This window comes from Alnus glutinosa, chromosome 1, assembly GCF_958979055.1.
Source record: "Alnus glutinosa chromosome 1, dhAlnGlut1.1, whole genome shotgun sequence".
Lineage (NCBI taxonomy): Eukaryota > Viridiplantae > Streptophyta > Magnoliopsida > Fagales > Betulaceae > Alnus > Alnus glutinosa.
Genome location: NC_084886.1, coordinates 40,260,691 through 40,280,752, shown reverse-complemented (window position 1 = coordinate 40,280,752; position 20,062 = coordinate 40,260,691). Strand labels below are relative to the sequence as shown.

Here is a 20,062-nt window from a genome sequence, read left to right as displayed (position 1 = left end):
TCACACACATAGGATTAACTAACCCCACAATGAACTTCAAAAGTTACTGCTACTTTTTTTTTTTTTTTATAAAAACAAAATTATCATGAATAAATGGTCAAATCTCTCTTCCTTAAGTTTTCTTTTAGCTTTGTAATTTGGTTACCGTAACCGCTGGTGATTAATCTTTAAAGGTCAAACTAGTTTGAAAATTTCCAACTTAATATGGATGACTTTCAAACCCTTCGAACATGGAGGTTTAGTTCAAGTAGTTTTAACTACTACTTTATATATTGTTTAGAAAAGAAAAAGAAAAAAAAAATGTTTTTTTTATTTCATTCTTTTTAGCCAGTTAAATGGGTAAGGATTGTGAGTGTTTGACTATATTTTCTTTTTTCTATTTTTCATTATTCATTGCTGAATATTTGGAACAAGTACTATCATTCTAAAAATGGCTAGGTCCAAGTTAGTCCCACTCCTTCTATTTATCGACACTGATAAATCAATAATTGGCTTTGGATAACATTTCAAAATCATACAATTTTCTTTATTTTGGAATGAAAGATACATGTTAATTTAACAAACTGGATTAAAAAAAAATAAAATGAAAAAATTTGTCCTTTAATTAATTTGAGTTTTTTTTTTTTTTTTTTTTTTTTTTTTTTTTTTTTTTTTCTGTTGTTTGTCATTGTCAAAGTTACTCAAACTGACAAAGTGAGCTACCTATTATTATTATTATTAATTTTTTTTTAAAAAAAAAAAAGAAAAAAAGAAAAAAAGGAAAAATAGTGGGCATCCCATTCATAAATGCAGCAATGGCCATTTTGAACTTCCATTAATGCCATACCATCAAGGTGGGGGGGTCCTTTGTACCAACATGACCAAATTTTGGGTGTCATATTTTAAGACCAAAATGCATTTGTCACACACTTATTGCATAGGTCAAACTCTATTATTATTATTATTATCACCAAACCGCAAAAAGCATTTCAAGCCAACTTATATGAAATTGACCTAAAAATGACCCTTTCATTCCTTCAAATAACTCAACCTAATTACAATAATATTATTCAACTCTCTCCATAAATATTATAATGCAATATAAGCACGCCCCATTGTTTAATGGCTCGATCGCCTCCAAAAACCTTTTTATTTTTCTATTATTATTATTTTGTTTTCGAAAAAAAACTTTCTACTACATGGGCATTGTTAATTGGTCACAAAAGGTAAAAAGTAAAAAAGAAAACAATCAAAACAGGCTTTAGGGATTCCCCGTGACGGCCCAACAAACAAACGGAGGTGAGAGATTTAGGAGAGGCAGTCCAAGATCTTTTTCAAGCTCTTCTTTTTAAGCGGTTGATGCTAACCGTTGGATCAGCTTCTCTGAACTCTAGTTGATGCCCACAACTTCCCCCAACAGACACGTGTTGCTTTCCGCCGCACAAAAGGATAAGGTCTCCTTGGCTTCTATCGATCCATCTGCTTCACTGCTTGTACGTTTCGGCTTTTCCTGACGTTTACAGAAATTTACAACCGGACTTGTTTTTCCTTCCGTTGATAAAAAAAAAAAAAAAAAAAAAAAAATTATATATATGCTCAGCAAATTTAGCTACAATGAAAAATACACGTCTCTTTTGATTATTCTCTCCCTCAAGTATTTTCTGTTGTTCCTTTCATGGTTTCTTTCTCTATTTTACGGTGATGGATAATATGTTTTTTTAAAAAAATTAAAAATTAAAAATTAAGCTAATATAAAATAATAAATTTAATTATTTAAGTAATATTTGAACACTCTTTGACACGTGAGAGTACGATACATTACACGTAATATTTTCGTTAAAAATAGATAGTAAACTGTAAAATTAAAGTTTAAACTTATGATATGTGCTATAATAATATGTTAAATTATCGATAAACGTCTCTTTTGATTACATTGTCCCTCAAGTATTCTATGTTGTTACTTTCATGGTTTCTTTATCCACTTGGTGGTGCCCAAGAATGATTTCTGATTAAGAAATTTGGAGTGAGGTTTTTTTTTCTTTTTTGTTTGGTCAAACACTAGTTGTCCAAAAGTTTAAGTTTATAGGAAATAATAAATTTTATCCTTTCATTTATACTTAATCACTCTCTTGACATGTGAGAGTACAAGATAACACGTAAAATATTTTAATTAAAAATAAATAGTAAACTGTAAAATTAAAGTTAGAACTCAAGACTTCCATTATGATAGGATATTAAACTTTTGATATAACTGATAATTTTAATATATAATATCACAGCATAATATAAGAGCGCGCTAATAGTAGAAGGGATGCGTGGACTGGTGCCCACTAGAGACAAACTAATCTACCCAAACCAAGATTCAACTCCGAGCTATTTCCATTCAAAACATTTGTTATATATGCTTAAAAAAAATAAAATAATAATAATAATAATAATAATAATAATAATATTATAAATGCATCGGTTTAAAGAACATGAGTGCGGTACAAATGACACTGATTTGGATCGGGAGCATATCATTCTTGATATTTTACCTCCATTTTTTTCTTTCTTTTTTTCTAAGAAACAAAGTACAAACAATATTAACATATATAAAAATTAAAAAAAAAAAAAAATACTAGGTTGCTTTTTCACTGCAAGAAAAGCAGTGAGCTTGCTAAAGTAGGATGCTGCAACTGTATATTCCCCCGTAACCTGAGTGTTTGAGGCACTGAGCGGGTGTCACACAAATAGAGCAGCCCCATCAGGAGGCATAAGCCAAAGCTACAGAGCCCCAGAAAATGGCAGTGAGGGTCTAAGCTGCGATTGGTAACTTTAGCTTGGGTTCCCAACAGATTCAAATCTTTAAAGTAAAATGATTTAAAATGGTAATTGTTTAATGCATATGGTTTAAGCTTTTTATGGGGTTGAGATGCTTTTAAGGGAAATCGAATATTATTATGTGTAACCGCGAGCAATCGTTTCACGCGCGCATTTAATTACGTTACCCTCGGTGGGTTCCAGGTGATTGCCTCTTTGCCACGTGGCGTCTCATTGAAGTTGCACAAATTTCCTTTACCAAATTTTCCCAACTTTCCCTCTCTCTTATTTATTTATATATATATTTCTACTCAAAATCATCACTGCCATCCCAAGCAACCACCTCCCCTTTTGGCAATAAAATAAAACTCGTTCCTGTATTTATTTTGTTTCTTCCTTGATTTTTAATTCTGAATTGCTCACCTCAATATGGAATTTTACATCATCGGAATGTCACAATCTACTTTATTTATTACGGCACCAATGTCTTAATAACAGTAAATTTAGCATCAGGGAAAATTTACGGCCTGACTTTTAAAATATGACGATTGTTTAATGTTTTCATTTTCTCAAACCTACTCCTAAACGAAATATTTTTTTAAACAAAATGGATTATTAATCTAATAGTGTTAATTACCACTTAACTGTGAGTTCAATTAATTAATTCTTTGTGAAAAAACTTGAATATCAGCCGTGTGACACGACCGAAGAACCACTACCATCAAAAGCACTGAAACTGTAAAGCCGTACCTCGTACCAATCCTAAGTCTGAACACCAAAAATCACAAACAATCCATTATTACCACTATCCAAGATTCTTAAACCTCCGGTACTGTTTTGTCGTTGAATTGGTGTGAACCGGGACTAAAGTGGGTTTTATTAGGTTGTCCATTCCACCCATTTTCGTATTTACACCAAGGTATCCTATGAAAAGTTGAAAACAATAACCAATTTGGCCAATAAAACTCACCTAGATTGAAACTACTTTAACTCAAGAGAAAAATATACACAAAACTTAGAATTAATTCCACCATTTCAAAAAGTTTGTCATAAAATTCATATGTTTAATATAAAATAGACAGAAATTTCCACCAAATTAAATTAGAGAAAATTTGTATATGTTAAAGGATACTTTAATGTTTTTCAAAGGGTTTTTTTTTTTTTTTTTTTCAAAACCTAATTAAGCTTTGTTTTTAGCATATATTTTAGTGATCTTAATTATGATTTAAGCTGTAAACAGTTGGGGTGTATGACCCAACAGGTTCAACCAATTTGAACTGACCCCTGCTCACTTGACTGAATCAGTGCAGGGACCAATTTCCCAAATATTTCTACAATCAACTTTTTGTTTCATTAATAATTAGACATCACCTTTTCCTTTTGTGCCACCAATGTCATCATCTCTCTGCTATCACGTTTCATGGTTACTGATTCCCTCCTGGCTCCGGCATAGGCGCATAGCTCTCAACTTCATGTCAAATCTTAATCAATTTGGTGATGCATGCTTTTAAAGTACAAACAGACGGTTTTGATTGGTGCACAACAAAATTATATAATACATGCACAACACAAGATATATAGGATGCAAATAATGTAATAGGACACATGTGGTAGGTCCTATCACATTATTCTCACGACATATGTCTTGTACTGTACATATGTTATGAAACTTATTATACAAGAAACTTTTTTCATAAACATAACACACTTCTCACTCGTGCTTTATAATGAACTATCAAGAATTTGAAAATGGAAACCGTTGAGAATATTATTTTTTTCAAAGTTTTTATAAGTCCACAGCTAGCCTGTGGGCCCATCCAACCCGTTAAGCCAATCAGAAAGTCATATTTTGTCAGATCCTATGAAGATTCGGACAATCAAAAAATGCCTTGGATCTGGCCTAGAGGGATCTCGAATAGAAAACACCCCAGATGCTTCTTACTTAGAGAATTTTATGAATATACCTCGATTGCCAAGACAAGGAATAAGCACAGTATATGAGTCTCAAGACATCACTATCAAAATTGTACCAACAAAAACTAAGTTGCGAATTTCTTCTTTTATACTAACTTGCTTTCATAATATATAATATATAAAGAAAAAATTACACTTATCTTTCCTAATTACCAACCACTTGACAAAATTTTTCAAAATTTTTAAAAGTTGTAATTGATTTTTCAAACTACTTATCCATTTTACTTAACTCCTACGGTAAGGATTTTCTATTAAATTTAATAGAAGACGGGTCAATAACATGTGATGCACGTGACGTAAAAATGTCCAATATCTTAAAATATTTTAATAGCATATAATATATTAGAATGCTAACTAAATGATTAAATTCATAATTTATTATTAAATGTCACATATCTCGTGACAAAATTGAAACATACAAAGAAATATTCAAAAGATTTAATTAAATGATGATAAAGGGGTCAGGGATGGGAGTTACTCAATAAGCATGTTTTGAATTTTTTTAATCGGAAATTCAGTATTTACACCAAGATCCAGCTATACAACAACAATGAGCAGAGATGACTTTTGGAAAGGGGCCCACAGGCCCACTCTCGAAGCAGTCCACATCAGCAAGCTAGAAGGGATTGGGGCAAGTGACGTGACGTGCAGGACGACCTTGAACCCGGGTATCGGAAGGCCACGTGGTGGTGTTCTTAGTGCAAGAGTGGGGCCCTCCGAGCTGTACAAACGGCCAATGTGTTACGGAGTAAGTGGACCAACGCGGAAGGGTGTTGGGCTGGGCCCCCACCACACCTCATCAGTGAAAAGAAATGGGCCCACTTTGCACCGTACGTGCGCCTCTCGTACACGTCCCTGTCGTCGCAAACTGAAATACTATAGCCTTTAGCCTATAGCCTATTAGAGGGTTTGGTTTTTGTGTGACCGAAAAGAAACTAGGTTCGCTCAGCTGCGACTAGGTTTTGCTCACATCACTCAAGTTTCTTTGAGATTCAAGTTCTATGGTTTCTTTGCTCATAGACGACTTTCTTTTTCTTTTTTCTTTTTTCTTTTCTTTTATTTTTTAATGTACTTCATAAACAAAATACAGATGACAGCAACAACTACCAAAAAAAAAAAAAAAAAAAAAGAAGAAGAAGAAAAAGAAAGAATACAAATATAAGCTTAATAACCGAAAAACTCAAGTTAAATAGATAATTAATATCTCAGTTCTCAATGCATTAAAGGAAATCTGGACGGTGAAAGTTATGCTTCGTTTGTTTCGGTGTAAAATAATTTTTCGTTGTTTGGTAGAGGCGAAAATAATAGTCAACCGAAAAATGACTTCTGTTTGACCAAAAATGCTTTGTAAATTTCAAAAAATGATTTACGCTTTTTAAAAGCGAAAATTATTTTCCAAAGACGCCAAATGCATTCGACCCATTTTAAACGACACAGTCGACATTCACGTTAAAGCAGTCGACCATCACCGAAATCGTGCCGGTACCGAAATTCAACAACCTCAAGTCAATGTCTTCGAAATCTCGGCCAGGCGACCAAATTGATTGTATTCCGGCCACCTGGCCGGAATCTGGCTAGAAAATCCCGGCCGGATCCCTGCCGAGTGGCCAGGATCTGGCCAGAACGATCGGATTCCAGTGGTTCTGGCAGTTTCCGGCTAGTATGCCGGAATCTGGTCGTTTTGTGCCGGAGTCCGGCAGTTTTGGCTGGAATCCGGCCACTTTCGCCGGAACCCGGCCAACCCAGATTCTGAAGAGACTATCTGGATTCCGGCCTTTATTTTAGATTCTGGCTATAGTAGCCAGAATTCGGTAAAAGTAGTCAGAATCTAGTCGGTCAGTGACGGAATCTCGTCTCCGGTGATTTTTATATTATTTTACATTAATATTTATACGTTTTGAATAAAAATTAATTTTTATAGGTTAATATGATTGAATAAAAATACAAAAAAATATTTGTGATTTTCCGTACGCACCAAACACCGAAAAATGTTTTCGGCGAAAAATATTTTTCAGAAAAATGACTTCCCTGAAACCATTTTACGACGAAAATCATTTTATGTCGAAACAAACGGAACATTACTTGAGCATGCAATTGATTAAAATCGTTGTTTATTATGATGGATAAAACCATCAAGATTATGAGAACTCCTATAAGCTTAGATTTAAACCAGCTTTCAAAAAAGCCAAACAGGCTAATGTCAAACAGACTAATGTTTAAAAGAACAATGAAAATAGGGTCTTCATCACATACAGAGTTTGAAGCCTAACCGGTTTGGGTTAAGTTGAAAGCAACAACACAAAAAAGACAACAATAAACAGAAAAAATACTCCAAGTCCAGAAATCAGCAACACCAACAGCGGAGAAGGCGAGGACGCAAAGGCGCGTGAGATCCAGTCGACGCGTTGGTGGGCAAGATTGCTAGAGGGGCAGACCGAGTTAAAAAAAGAAGAAGCTAAAACTAAAGCCCAAGGCAAATCCAAATGGAGGAGGTGTCGTGGGGTTAGGAGGAGGCAACAAATGAATGCAAGTGTCATAAATGAGTTCTTATTTATTTATTTATTTCATTTTTTAGAGTAATGTTACATACTGTATCTCTACCTACCCTCATCTAATTAGATTGATATGTCAGTATTCATCAGCTATTAGAATAGCTCTTGATAAATAAAAAATTTAAAAGCTGATGAACACTTTCATATCAGTCCAGTAGAGGGGATTGAAGTATATATATATATAACATTTGTCTTTTGATGTATATACTTGTCAAGGAAAGGGGAGTAGCATATACTGAATTGGAGTAGGAATGGTGGGAAGATGGGAAATTAATTGGGTGAAGGCCGGTGAGAGAGTAAAAAGAAAGAAAAGGGAAGGGAAGGGAAGGGAATATCACTGTAAATGTGCTGTAGCTCAAAAGAGTCCCTTGTGTCGTTTTTCTCTCGTTTGATTGATTTGGAAGAATCCAAACCCGTAACTCTTGCCTTGCTTAATTGATGCCAATTCGATTCAAGATAGACAGATAGTAGCAACAACTTACTTTGCTGAATGACTTTTGTCAATTGTTGAGATAGCAAGGGTACAATTACATACAGTCCGAGTGTTTGGACACAAGAGAATCTCTTTCTCAATATTTGATGGTGGATAGTGGGGCGTGAATTGGCATAGCTTAGCATTATATATAAATACATATATATTAAGAGAGTAGGGATTATCGGGCACGTGGGGCACGTGGCAGATCGATGAAGAAGTAGTGGTGCAACGCAACAAACACCCAACTAAGCTAGTCTTCTTCACGATGGGATTTTGTGAATCACAAGGAATTGTTAAAGGCAAGGTTGGAACTGCCTGTCTTTGCTGTCAAAGACTCAAAACAAAAAATAAAAAAATAAAAACAGAGCAAAAAGGGTACACCCTATATATGGTTTACCCGTGTAGATCCACGATCTCCAAATTAGTACACCTTCGCCAGGCTTGCTTGCATGCATGTGGGTCCATCCAGTTTCGATTTGTCCTACATGGATAGATTCACCCAGTTCTTTTTCTTTATTTCTTTTTTTTTATTTATTTATTTATGAAAAGATTCACCCAGATTATATACAAAGTAAAAAAGAACAACTTTATAGCTTAAGATTTACCCAGATATCACCGAGATGAATGGTGTACTATTCCAGCAGCTCAAACCATCTACAGGATGCCTGTCCAAAGTAAAATAACACTCATATTATGAGTAAATTTATAAGTCATCCTTTATCACCTTAGACTTGTGTGACATGTTTCTCTTGGCATGCATGTAGTGCATGAAAATAGATTTTTTATTTATTTATTATTATTTATGATTCAAAGATAATGCAAATATGATGTATAACATTATTCTCCATACTAGTAACATAAATGAAAGAAAGAAAAACCAAAGTACACAAACATGGGAGAGAACAAAGGAAATGGGACAAACATTTTCAGGTGCATCCAAATCATTTTTTGGCGTGGGAATCAACCTAAGAGTTCAAGTACAATATTGTGTTAAACTCTTTGTACTTGTAATACTAACAGGATATATATTTTTATCCTAACCAAAGAGGTGACTAAATTCTCTCCGGTTGTCAATTATACTAGGAACCTTTTTTTTTTTTTTTTTTTTTTTTTTTCGGAAAAAATCAAATTTAATCTCTAGGTTTTCATATGATTTGAATTTAATTCTTAAATTTTCATTTTCAACAATTAGATTTTTAGGTTTTCTTTCGATTTTAAATAAGTCACCCTGTTATCCTATCGTTCAATTAATTAATAGCATACCACATAATACCAATCATTTGATGTCATATGATTTTTCTTTATGATATATTTGTAATTTAAAATAAATTTGTTGCGTGGTACGTAAAGTTGACACATTGTGTGTCAAATGTGAGCCATATTATATGAATGGATTGGCTAGATGTGAAATATTGTAAATTAATTTCATAGTAGGTTGATGGGAAACTTAGTTGAAAAGAAATACTTAAAAACCTAATTCTTAAAATTATAAATTCATGAACTAAATTGAAATATAGACTAGATTTGTTTTTTTAGTTTTCTGTTATTGAAACTTGGAACCATGTGGGGATCAATGCTCTTCTCATGTGCCATGTCCATTAAAATTTGCAAATGGAGAGTACAAAATTTATTTTCTCATCACATGAGGTTGTCTATGACAATAATGATCATGGGATATTATTTTATATTATATGGAAATGCTTCATCTCAATATTTTGTAGCTATTTCTTTTTTGGTGACTAATGGTGACTGCAAATTGAGCATTTTGTTGGATCTAATATAAACAAACATACACTCTTCCAATCAAGCATCGATGTAATATTAATTATGTGTATATAAGTTTTTAAGCAATTATATTAAACATCAGTTTTCAAGAGTGAGTCCTATCTGGAGTTTATATCATTTAATATCAAAGGCGAACATCGCGTCATAAATTCGACTCAGAAAGTGAGTGACGTATAGTATTAAGTGAAAGTCGACGAAGATTGATAGGTGAGGCTTGTATAAGTTTAAGTGAAGAAGTAGCTAGCATTTGGTTTGAGAATTTTGATTAAACAAAGCAATGAAGCATGCAGTAGGAATGGTTAATATAAGACATTAAATGAACATGGGTGGGGTGACACATGAGTGACACGTGCCTCATTTTGAGCTCTACTTTCCAAGAAGGAACAGTGGGTGTTTGATCAAAAACTTACATAGTTTGTCTCACTTTTTGTGTTGTTGTGGGGAGGAAGCAATAATGAATTGGTATATCCTGATTGGGGTTGACTGTTAGATCAAATTCCATCGTTGGATTGGATGGTGTTGAGGCCTTGTGACTTTGTGGAAGGGAAACTGCGGCCGACTGTTGATTTGGATGATTGTGGGTGATACAGTGGGCGTCGCCCGGCCCCAAACCAAACCCCAATCAATCAGACTGTACTTGTTTTTTTGGGCCATCAAATTTAGCCCTGCTTTGTTGAGGCTCACCATGTACAAAGAATAATGCTTCATCACGTCGGTGATCCAATCCAATGGGTCTGGGCCAAATCCAAGACATACCAAGTCTCAGGTCATCATTGAGCCCATCAATTGTAGGAAACCTTCTTGTATTACGGATGAAAAGTTTGTGCATAATTCTTGATCATCTGTCCTACTTACTTACTTTTTTTTTTTTTAAAAAAAAAATTGAATAAAAAGAAGGATTACAATGGAGGATTCTTTCCGCTCTTGATTCGAATAGAAGAGAGAGTAGACGATTCTAAAACCAAAAAAGGAGTAAACTCCCTAACATCATATCCAAAATAAAAATACAATGTAACAAATAGCAAGAAATTGGTAAAAAAAAAAAAAATAGTTCGGTTCTCTGGATGTTGGAAGCAAAATCAAGAACAGGTACCACAAAGTGGTATTGGAAGAAGTTGGCCAAGAAGCTGACCAGCTTGAAGAGGCATTGTAAATCCATAAAGAATTGAAGGGAGGGAGAGCACACACCTAATAATTGGTACAAAAGTCTCCAAAATAAAACACAATAGAAGACCAGGAAGACAAAAACCTAAGTAACTCACAAGACAAGACAAGAACGAAAAAGAGAAAAAAAGAAAAAGAAAAAGAAAAATCAGCAAAGCAAAAAAATAAAACACTACAAAACGTCAGCAATAACAAAGAGCACGAGAGAAGCCATAGGTGGAGGAGAGCATTCCACTCACAAGTGCTTATAGGACTCGAGCTTGCGAGTAAGATTCATGAGTGTGGCGAATTGGTTCCACGCTCCGGCGCGTAGATGTTGAAAGAAGAAGAGTGGTAGTGCACTAGGAATTGGAGGGCCCAAGAAACAAGGTGAAGCAGCATGTTTGGAGCAGAGAGTGATTGAAATTCATAGATCGGGCCTAGACTGTCACAGATCCAAAAACTACAACCAAACCAGTACCAAAACGACCATTAAAGAAAGAACAATGACGAAGTGAGGCGCAAGGGCTAGGTTTGGCGGAGAGGGAGCTACCACAGTGTTTTGTAGGAAAAAAAATAAATAAAAAAGGAAGAGAAGAGGAAGAACAAAGAGAACATGGGAGATATAATGGATAGGAGGAAAGGGAGGAGGGAGATAAAGAAAACCATCCCTTCTCCCTTGGCGAAGCCACCTACGGTGGTAGAGGACCTCACAAGGAGGTGGGTTGTCTTGTTGATTTGAAAAAAAAATTAAAAAAAAATTATACAGAAATGTACAGCAGATGAAAAAAATTAATTTATCTTTCATGATATGAACGCATTAGTGCATTATTAATCAACTTTCATGATATGATTGGTACAGGGTAAAACACACAAATGTATAGAGGGAGATATAGGGAGGAAAGCAAAAAGAGTGAGGAGAATTAAAAAAATAAAATAGGGATAAATGGATAATTATATTATTGATCTCTGGGGCTGGTTTAAATTACAAATAACTATTTGTGATTCAAAAAGTTCATAGAGGGTCTTTGTGATAAACTATAATTACAAATCAGTCACGTAACATGTTTTCCATCTACCAAGTTAACAGATTCTGTTAGTCATCTACGTCACGCCCAATAAGAACCTGACACGTGTCCATTACAATAAAAAATAATAAAATCTAATAAAGATATAAATAAATAATTTTTTTAAAAAAAACTACTGAAGGGGTGGCTGCCGGCCACATATGGCGCACGTCCACCCCCATTGGCTGGGGAGGCAGCCACCCCTTCAGTTATTTATTTTTTTTAAAACAAAAAAAAAAAAACAAATATTTTTGTTTTCTTTATTTATATTTTTATAGATTTCTATATTTTTATTGTAATGGACATGTGTCGGCTTCTTATTGAGTGTGACGTGGTTGATTAACGAAATCTGTTAACTTGGTGGATGAAAAACGTATTCATGGACTGATATGTAATTATAATTTACTATAAAGACCTTCCATTAACTTTTTGAACCACAAGAAATTATTTGTAATTTAGGCAAACTTCAAAGACCAATGATACAATTATAAAAAAATAAAAAAAATAAAAATTATAATACACCGTAATAGTGAGATGGGATTAGTCATTATGGTTTGAGTTCTAATTCATAATTATAGGTTTAGTCAATGGTTTCAATCCCTCCATGGCTTCAGCGTCCATTTTTGCTTCACAAATTCTTTTGCTGCCACGTAAGTCCAAAAGAAAAAGGGTAATCGCCGCCTAGAGACACAGTGCTCTCGTTGAGAGTCGAACTCAAGACCTCCCGCTTACTAAACGGGTGCTCTAACCAACTGAGCTACGAGAGCTTGCTGGTTGTAGTTTCTAGTTTATACCTCCACAAACTCTAATATTTTCTTTTAACAAATACAGCATCAGATCGAACAATTCGTACAAGTAAAATAAAATTAAAATCTACTGATGCACAATTTGTTTTGACCGAAAATAATTTCCATCATAAAATGGTTTTAGGAAAGTCATTTTTCTGGAAACTGTATTTTGTCAAAAGTATTTTTCGGTGTTTGGAGTATACGAAAAATCGCAAATATCTTTTATATTTTTGGGGTAATTACCTTTTCCCCCCATGAACTACCGGCCAGTGTCATTTTGCCCCCACGAACTACCCCTTCGACCAAAATAGAGCATCCAACTACCAATTTGACACCGTTTGCCCCCTTCCGTCAGTCAGACCCGTTATGTCCGACGGTCAACTGCTCACGTGCATGTCAAGTGCCGTCTACCCCATTTTTATTCCGAAAATGCCCTCCGGTACAGTAGATTAAAGCTTATGAAAAGAAAAAAAGAAAAACAAAACAAAACAATTCAAACTAAGCAACAGAAGCTTCTTTCACGTCATTTTCTTTGGTGTTCCACTTCAACTTCAAAGCAGTAGCCCGCTGAAAGAGTCGTCCTTGAAGAGCTTCAATGTCTTGTTCATGGAAGAGCGAAGCAACATCCGGAGAGCCCATCTGCCGGTGTGGAGTACCTGCACCTTTGAAGACTTCCTTTACCGATGAAAATTTCGGCCGCTTGTTCTACGGTTGTGTGAACTATGAGGTAAGATTTTTTTTTTAATGGATCTGTAAATAATGGGTAGTACCTCTTCTTCGTCTGCTTATTCTCTTATATTTTATAGATAATGGGTAATTTTTTTAGGGTTTGAAAGTTAGATCTTAGATTATTGTCTTAGGATTTTTTTTATTTTATTTTATTTTATTTTTTTTTTTGTTCCTTGGTTTCCTGTTTTTGGACAATGAGGTGTTTTTTTTTTGCCTGAACTGTTTTGGGGTTATTGTTTTCGGACAATGGGTAACTGAAGACAATGGGTCGTTTTTTCTTTCTTTTGCTCGAGTGGTTTTTGGTTAAATTATCCTGAAATGAGGTATTGGTTATTATTTAGTTGTGTTCGGACAATGATTGCATGATGAATACCTCTTAGATAATTCATGAAATCAGAGCATTAATATCTTTCTTCTCGTCATTTGCTGAGGACTTTAGCAATAATGACACCACTATTTGGCATTGTAAATAATTTCAGTAGCATTATGTTGTATTTGGTTTGGTTAAATGATAAGCAAATTGAAAGCACCACTTTTTGTGATATGCATGTACTGTATCTTAACAAATCGAAAGAGAAGAGGTCAGTGAGCTTAGTCATGTATGTTAGATTTCTATTTTTTTAATTTATAGATATGATCATGCTTAAATTCCAAAAGAGCCAGATTAATATGTACATCATTTCTATATGTATCATAATTGCATTGTATGCTTGTTTCCACATTAATTACCCCTATAATATAATTATGTTAGTAAGTAAAGTGGTATCAACTCTTAATTATACTTGGCCTTCCATTGAACTTTTTTTAACGTTGAAAAACTAACTTTGTTCATGAGACCTCTAATTGAATAGGTTGGTCGGTCTTGCGGATTCTTCCAATGGAAAGATTCTGAAATGTGTGAACATGCTAGACGAGCATTGACTCGTGTGCAACACAAGCACGCTATGCTGAACAAGGAAGTTGTAGAATTGAAGGCCAAGCTAGAGATCAAAGCAATTCGATATGACATGCAAGTGAAAATTGCAAAGACAAATAGCCGAATTTTGGCATTTTCTTGGGTTTTTTTTGTTGTCTTCTTAGCTGTGTTTTGGGGCAACTTGTATGGTGTCAGTCAAGGACATATGTCCTACAAACAGCTACCTTGAAAAATTGTAATGACTAATATGTTTGTAATGATTAGTGTATTTGTAACTTTGAAACCTTGTAACTAGTGTATTCGTAAACTTCGTAATGTGTAGTGTACTTGTAATGTTTGTCTCCCTCTTTTCGAAAATGTAAAAAATGTGTATAATTTCCTGGCATGAAATTTGGTATCATCAAAATAGCTTTTTGACAACCCCAATTTGATTCATTATTCCTTGTACATATGCTAAAATACTGACCTATACTTCCAACATACGAAACTTGAACAAATAGTTTCCTGTACAACTTTGCATTTTGGCATCATCAACATAACATTTTGGTATTTTTGCATAATTTCAAATCAGAAAACATAGCATTGTTCCTGCATATTTTCCTTCAAACCTAAACAAGTTGTTTCCAACAACATCAAACCAACATAGTCCATATTTCCCACTACAACATCAAAAAATTGTTCCTATCAACAACAAACCAAATTGTTTCCAACTACACTGTTTTGGAACCTGAACAAATAGGTTCCAACATACAAATCAGAAAACATAGTATTGTTCCTGCATATTTTCCTTCAAACCTAAACAAGTTGTTTCCAACAACATCAAACCAACATAGTCCATATTTCCCACTACAACATCAAGAAACTGTTCCTATCAACAACAAACGAAACACAGTTTCCAACTACAAACCAACATAGTCGACTATCATATTTCCAACTACAAACCAACATAGTCGACTATCATATTTCCAACAACAGTTTATAAAAACACATCAAGGCTGCCATATTGGTTTTTTCCCTTTGTTTTTAGCTTCCATTCTTCGTATACCCTTCTCCACTGTTGGTACCACCACTCTTGCTGGCTTCCTTACTGGTTCTCGAATGACAACTCCGAGTGCCCTGGCCGGTTCCCGAGTGCATACTGCTGGTTGTGAATCATCACATGTTAGGTCAATAGTGGGTATCTCTTTGTTGGGATCGGGCTCCTTAAATGCTGCCATCAACCTACCAGACCTCCTAATAGGCCTTGCAGCAACAGATTTTGCCTGTGCAACACACTCTTATTAGTAATTCAAAGTCTATTTACATATAAAGTATAGGGTGGAAAGCTGTATTTACTTACAGCTGTGGAATTTGCTCTTTGTGATGCCCGAGTATGCATTGAGGGAGCCATTGTCTTACTCCTTTTCGTTGAAGTAGGCTACATATGTAACATCGTCATTAGAAATAACACATATATATTTGTAATAACAAATGTTACTGATACCTACATCAACAGTAGTAGGTGGAACTCTCTTTTTGGGCTGTGAAACAGGTTGTGCAGCTGTAGATGATTCCGTAGGCTGTGAATCATCAGCAATTGGGTGAGAAGGAATCTGCGACACAAAACAACCAAGGTTAGGAAAATTATTAACAAAGTTGGCAATTGTCTTTTGTTATAAAAAAATAAAAAGTGGTATTTAAGATATATGTACTTACATCATCTAAGTTCAACTCTGTTGCAGTGCTTGGAGTGGACTTCCTCTTCCTCCTAGGGCAAGTCCTAGCATTATGGCCAACTGTCCTGCACTTCGAGCATCTCATGCTTACACCACCCTTCCTCATGCAATGTGGGTTTCTTGGCTCATCTGGACCCCTTCTCCGGAGCTTCTTGGGCCGGCCTGGGGTAGCTCTAATAACGGGTGGGTGAACCTCATCTTGCCCGGTTCTGACCCATTGGTCCTCACTTGGCACTGGGTATATCATTGGGTCATAAGCCATTTTGTAATTCTCAACACTGTAATACGGATGCAGGTACTGTTCAGGTTTGGCAGAATGATATAAAATGGCTGAGATGGCATGTGGGCATGGAATGCCAGTCATATCCCACTGCCTGCACCCACAAACACGGTCCGTCAAGCTAACCACAAATGTGCCATAACTGTACAACACTTCATAGATTCCATCCCCAGCATAAGTTGAAGTACATTCCGCAGCATCCTTTCCACATTGGTCTAACTTTGCCAATATCTTCGGGCACCATTCCCCGACATACTCCCTTATTCCTTGCCTCTTCTTCTGGTATCGCATCATCAACTTCTTCCTAATCATCTCCAGCATGGTAATGATTGGCTTGTCTCGGGCATGGATGATGTACGAGTTGAAGCACTCGCATAAGTTGTTCATGATCAAGTCGCACTTTGGGGTGGTGTCAAAGAAAGCCCTAGCCCAGGTACGGGGGTCAATCTTCTCCAAATAAGCATGGGCAGCTGGACTCAATTTCCTCAGCGCCTCCATTTCCCTTTGATACCCATAAAAATTATATGCAGCAGCTGCTTTCCACAGCTTGTCTTTTAGCACCAATCCTTTGTGCCCATCACCCCTAAAGTTTGCATATAAGTGTCGGATACATATGCGATGCGGTGCACTTGGTAGGACCTCCTCGAAGCTTGGTATCAACCCCTAGGCAAAGAACAATAGAAGACAAATTAAAAATAAATAAAGAGAGATTTGAGTCAATGAAAGTAAATGCACAAGTGAAAATGTATGAAAAGACAATATTTTAATATACCTTCTGTCTGTCAGAAATGAATGTCCACCCAGTACAGCCATTTGGACCAAGGTCCCCCACTAGAGTCTCTAGAAACCAGGACCAACTATCCTTGGTTTCAGCTTCAACCACAGCCAGTGCAATCGGATAAATATTGTCGTTTGGATCTCTTCCCACAGCAACCAACAATTGCCCCCCGAAATGTCCCTTAAGGAAACAGCCGTCAACACCTATCACGGGCCTACAAGCCCTTTTAAAACCCTCCTTGCATGCTGCCAAAGACATATACAACCTTTGAAAAGTAGGTGGGACGTCTAACGTAGGCCTTTCAACTTTCATCAACAGTGTACTCCCTCTATTCATTTGTCTTACTGTTGCACAATAATCCCATAGCCGCTTGTACTGTTCCTTGTGCTTACCTTCTACCTGTTCTTTCGCCTTAACCCTGGCCCTGTACAGTTGTCTAGGAGTAACATCCACATTCCATTTCCTTTTTACATCATCAAAGAGAGCTGCAATTGGATAGTTTGGCTGTGTCCTAAATTTGTGGGTCATTCTGTCTGCAATCCATCTAGACGTTACAATCGAAGACTTGTAACATCGTGTACACTGGTGTTTAGGGTTCAGTGACTTAAGCATAAAAGTTCTCTCACCCGTAACCAGTGAACCATAAACTCTCCAAGGACAACCCTTGGGCCTACTCTTACAAACTCCAATAACCCGATCCCCATCATTTTTTGTGAACACAACATCCTTACCCCTAAACAAATTGTATTCTCTCACAGCTTTCCTGAATTGAGCAGCAGATTCAAATGACATGCCAACATCCAAATGTGGGTCTTCCATGTCCACATCCTGAAACTGGGAAACCCTAGTAACACACTTAGGCCAACTACTCGCCTCATACTCCTCATCACTTTTAGGGGGAGTTATGAGGATATCACTTCTAGCTAAGTTAGAGGATACCTCATCCTCTTCCTCATCATCCAACATAGTAGCCGAACCACTTAAACCACCAACATCAGCTGCCTTTTCATGGCTACCCTCCCCATGACCACCATCCTCCTCATCAGTATCACCCTCATCATCAAAATGAGGACTATAATCATCATCACGTTTTGAACCACCAGCTTCTGGTTCATCAGCCCCATCCCATGCATCGTCATCGTCACTCATCAATGCATGCCAGTATGGATCATTTACAACCTTCAACCTCCTTTCCTCATTACCACTTTCCACAATATCTTCACCCTTACCCTCACCCTCATTTGCCCCTACTTCAGCACCAGCATCTGCAAAAGACACCGTGTACAGTAATACAAGTGTATGGCCTAATAAGACATCGGCCATTCTGGAGACATCCTCATCAGATGTTAATAAAACCAACCCATCATCTAATTCTCTTCCGGGTATTCGATAGTACACCAGGTCACCTGGTTCGTATCCAAATTTTCCAGCTACTCTTTCGATCTCAAAAAAAGACAAACAATCTAGGTCATACGACTCTTCATACAACCCTATTTGCCCTCCAACATAGGTGCATTTGTATCGCCGATCAAACCGGCCCCCGTAATGAACCCTAAAAATGACATCGTTGTTTGCCATTGTTCAAGTGATAGGATTGATTGACACTGCACATAAAACATACAAACACTGAATTGAGTTTTAAATTTTAAATTTTATTTCGAAAACTTAGAAGTTTATAGGTCATAAACTTTTTAACAAAGAGTTTCACGGTCACTTCTGAACAATGAAGTCAAACTACTTTGTTGATTAGTGACTTGAAATTATTCGGAAAATAGTACTTTCTCTAATGCCAAGTGAAGCCACAAGAACACACACACATACACTTCAGTGAAGGCAAATATTTGCATGTATGATCCTATATGCCTATGCCTAGTGCTTGTGTTGGATGAGCCTGAGGGGATTTGCGTTTACTTGGTTTTTCAAGGCATATGAGTCTTTGTCTTGTGTTTTCCTCAACTTACTGCATTTGGTACAAATAGAATGCTTATTATGTTTTTGTTGAATTTTCAGATTTTGAACAGTGTCGCTCCTTTAAAGAACTCTCTCTCTCTCTCTCATATATATATATATATATATATATATATATATATATATATATATATATATATATATATATATATATATATATATATATATATATATATATATATATATATATTATTTGGTTTATGCTGAGGCTTGCTAATATCTTATTTGAACTGGATAAACATGGTAATGTCTTCCTGTTCAATTTAAATGCAGTTTTGATTTTGAAGTTCATGAGTGCTAGATTGTCCATTTAAGAATTTGCATATTTGTTGCTCTTTCAGGCACATGAATTGTTGAAGAAAAAGAACCTTGGTAAAAAAGAAGGTTGGGCTGTTGTAGATAGTTATATTTACAGTAGTTTCTCCAATGCATGAAATTTTATGCTTTGGCTGTTGTAGATGATCAATTATTTTAACCAACACTGAATTTGGTTTGGTTTTCTTTAGCCATTCCTCGGCATTCATTTATTTGTTGGTTGGCTTGTAGGGATGCTTTAGTCACTAAGTAGAAGATGGTTTTGATAATGCGATTTTAAAACTTTATGTTTTCTGAATGTTTTCTATTGATAAATTTTTTCTAAGAGAATTTGAAAATATAACGAGACTCTTGAGTATTGTGATGCACCCTAAGATGCACCCTAAGATGCACCCTAAGATGCGCTAAATCAAATATGTAATGTATGAAATACCAAAGTAAATTAAATGATAAATAAAGTATGATGATCGTTGCCCTGTCAAGATTGATAGGGCAGAGCCTATTTTCACATATTTTTATAACAGTATTTATTAATTCAATTAATTCAAAAGTATATATAAACCCTACATATGAAATTATTTTACATTTTACATAAATTGTAATTTGTAGAGTCAAATGATTAATATCTTTAGTTATATTTCAATAATTCGGATGTACTAGATGAAGTTCCCGGAGGTTTTCTGGTTTTGATATTTGATTCTGGTGTTTGTGGTTGCTGCAGTGTTTGTTTTCTGTTCTGTTGTTTTGGTTGTGTGTAGTAGCTTGTTGCTTTATTAGTTGTGTTTCGTTGAGGAGT

General features: G+C 35.6%; 1 non-coding gene across 1 annotated transcript; it reads right to left on the bottom strand.

The window, feature by feature from the left end:
• Positions 1 to 12,470: 12,470 nt before the first annotated feature.
• Positions 12,471 to 12,544, bottom strand: TRNAT-AGU (transfer RNA threonine (anticodon AGU)). Its single transcript has one exon. It is a non-coding gene; the product is annotated as a tRNA-Thr (tRNA).
• Between the last annotated feature and the right edge of the window lie 7,518 nt (positions 12,545 to 20,062).